The sequence below is a fragment of the Lactuca serriola genome, chromosome 4, assembly GCF_051521515.1.
Source record: "Lactuca serriola cultivar US96UC23 chromosome 4, Lser_US96UC23_V15, whole genome shotgun sequence".
NCBI classification, from domain to species: Eukaryota; Viridiplantae; Streptophyta; class Magnoliopsida; order Asterales; family Asteraceae; genus Lactuca; species Lactuca serriola.
In genome coordinates this window covers 291,438,957-291,442,572 of record NC_136411.1, presented here as the reverse complement: position 1 = coordinate 291,442,572, position 3,616 = coordinate 291,438,957, and positions in this window count along the sequence as shown.

Sequence of the window (3,616 nt, the reverse complement as noted above, 5' to 3'; positions counted from 1 at the left end):
AGTAGTAATAAAGGAAACGAGCAGTAGTCTTAACTATCCCTATTATAGTTAACTAGAGTGTGTGATTTCATGCCTTTGAATACCAAAGGTATTGAATAAAATGAATATTTTCATATGTAACACAAATATATATGATATATAACTAAGAAGTCAACAACAATCGGACGGATAACAGATACCCTAAGACGACATCAAACAAGAACAGGAAATCAGGTGAGCTATCGGTCCTAAGTCCTTCAAGTCTTACTTATATAAATATATTAGTGTGGATATATTTAAAAAGAAAAGTAGTTTAGACATTGGTTGAAAATAGTTTAACAACAATTTAACCTTGAAAATGCATTTGATAATTGTTTAAAATAGTTTTATTGATAAGTAACTAAAAGTATAGAAAAATCCCTTTTTGAGGGTAAGTTATGAATCACATATGATTTGATAATAAAACTTGTAGCATTCTACTTGTATCCCTCCCCTAAAACATGTAAAAACAATTGAAAAGGTTCATTAAGGGGTATGAACTCACCTGCAATGAGTAGATTTGGTGGAAGTGTCGGATGAGCGTTTGGTGTCAAGTAAAGACTTGTACACCCTTTATGACCCTAGTAACACATGAAGACATATGTTTACAAGTAATTAGTGATTTAAACTCTAATTAAACACATATAGACATCCTAATGTGAATAAAAGTTCTATGGTTGAATGCTAGAAGGCTAATGGGTTTCAAGGAAGGGGTTTTAGGCCTCACTACGGAGTTTACTCCTCACAAACCCTCCTTGGGTGAGTTTACGGCTGGGAGACCACCTCCCCCATGAGTTTACGGCCGTAAACTCATGGGAGGAGTGTAATTGAGTGATTTCAAGACCCTTGTGGCTCTAGAAGGTATTCCAAGGCAATATACAAGGTTAGAAGGGTGTCTAAGGTTCCAAAAGAGCACTCCCTTGGAGTTTACGGTCCTAGGACCATTACTTGGGAGTTTACGGTCGTAAGCCCCATGGTTTAGGCCGTGAACTCTTGGACACCCTCCATTCTTCGATTTTGATGTCCTTGGCTTATTCGTAACAATTTCTAGTGAGGGTATAAGGCTATTTAGGGGTTTAAAGGTTCATTTGGCATGGTTTAAGGGAGTTTACGGTCTAAGCATATGCTTGGGCAGTAAACTCTTGTTTACCCTTCAAATGATAAGATTTAGGTGTTCCAAGTCCGAAATTGTAAGTCCCTAAGTCATATCTAAGCCTAAATGTGGTTTGGAAAGGTTTTGAGGCTTGATTTGCATGTTTAGAGGGAGTTTACGGCCTAAGGATGTTCTTGGGCCGTAAACCCTATTTCAAGCCCTCAAACTTGTTGATTCATGATTTAAACACTTCAAGGTTTAATCCTAAACTATTTTCTAAGTCAAAAGAGGAGAATTTGGGCATGTTTGGCATCATTTTAGGGGTTTACGGCCTAAGGATGTTCGTAGGCCGTAAACTCCTTATCTATGGCCTTCTTGAATGATTTTTGAGCAATAATGACATGCAATGGGTTGTAGAACAATTTAGGGTGAGGGAACTTACGTTTTGGAGGCGGAAACTTGTGGTTTTTGGAGAAAAACGACCTTGAGGAGAGAGAGTAGAGAGAGAAAGAGTGTCTAGTGTGGTAAAAAGGTCCAAAGGAGTGTCCACTCCCCCTTATATAGGGCTTGAGTGTTGTACCCGGTATACAACTACCCGATACTTATGTTAAACAAGGTTTAAAGTTTTTACCCGGTTAAATGGTCGTAATTAAAAATAAACTTTTTCCAACTAAATGGAATGGTAATTCACGTGTTTTTATTTATTTTATTACGGCGGTAAAAACATAAAATGAATTAAAAATAAAACATTTATTGATTTGTCTACCCCAAATTAACGGAACTTTTATAAAATAAAATATTCTATTAACGGAAAACGTGTTATAACGATGGAATAAATTTTGGGTTGTCACACCGTGGCATCGTGATCGTCGCCTCTGATCAAACAAGACGGGGAAACAATAAAAGAAAATTCTGGGGCAACAAAGAGAAACAGTCGGGACCAGACTCTGCCAAGAAACTACAGACAGTTGCTGTTCGTGCTGCCACTACTCCTGCCACTCCAACACCACCAAAGCAGTATGCTGGAACCCTTCCCAAATGCAATAAGTGCAACTTCCACCATACCAGTGCTTGTCGGGAAATGTATTGCAACAACTGCAACAGGAAGGGACATACCACCAGATTCTGTAGAGCACCAGCCTAACCCATTACTCAAGTCCCCAACACCGGAGTGGGTCGATCCTGCTACTGCTGTGGGGGAAACGGGGCACTTCAAATGAGACTACCCAAAGGCACGAAACGACAATGCTGGAGGTGTAGGAAGAGTCCTAGCTATAGGACACGGGGAAGCAGTCCGGGATCCCATGGTGGTTACCGGTGCGTTCCTCCTTAATAACTCATATGCATGTGTACTTTTCGATAGTGGGGCAGAGAGGAGTTTCGTGAGCCACCAATACAAACATTTACTTAAACAAAATCCACTAGCACAAAAGGAATCATACGTCATAGAAATGACAAATGGGAAGGCAGAACGCACTAGTGATATATATTGAGGGTGTACTCTCACTCTATATAACCATTCGTTCAAAATCGACCTAATGTCGGTCACAAAAAAAGCTTCGACGTCATCTTTGGTATGGATTGGTTAAGTCCTAATCGTGCCGACATTCTATGTTACAAAAGGCTCGTTTGCCTTAATCTACCAAATGGTGAAACCCTTCTCATCTATGGCGATAAACCCAGTGCTAACTTACAAATCATTTCTTGCGTCAAGGCTCAAAAGTATCTCCAAAAGGAGTACCACGCCTTTTTAGCCCATGTGGTAGATAAGAAACAAGAAACGAAGGACATTAAAGACATTCCAGAGGTCTGTAACTTTCCCGACGTGTTCCCAGAAGACCTTCCAGGCGTACCACTTGCACGACAAGTCGAATTCCGAATCGATTTGGTTCTAGGAACTACCCCCGTATCCAAGGCTCCATACCGTCTCGCGCCGACAGAAATGCAAGAATTGTCCAGTCAACTGAACGAGCTTCTGAGCGAAGGATTTATCAGACCAAGCTTATCACCTTGGGAAGCACCAGTCCTATTCGTGAAGAAGAATGAGGGATCCTTTCGCATGTGCATCGACTATCGGGAGTTGAACAAACTTACCATCAAATATTGATATCCCCTACCCCGAATCGACGATCTCTTCGACCAACTACAAGGATCAAGTTACTTTTCAAAAAATGACTTGAGGTCGGGATACCATCAACTACGAGTACAAGAGGATGATATTCCCAAGACAACTTTCAGAACGCGCTACGGCCATTACGAATTTGTGGTGATGCCCTTCGGACTGACAAACGTACATGCGGTGTTCATGGACCTAATGAACCGAGTGTGTCGACCTTTCTTAGACATATTTCTAATTGTATTCATCGATGATATCTTGGTCTATTCACGAAGCAAAGAAGAGCACAGCCAGCATCTGCGACTAGTATTGGAGAATCTAAGAGCTGATGCTAAACTTTCAAAGTGAGAATTTTGGCTCCAAGAAGTGGGATTTCTTGGCCATGTGGT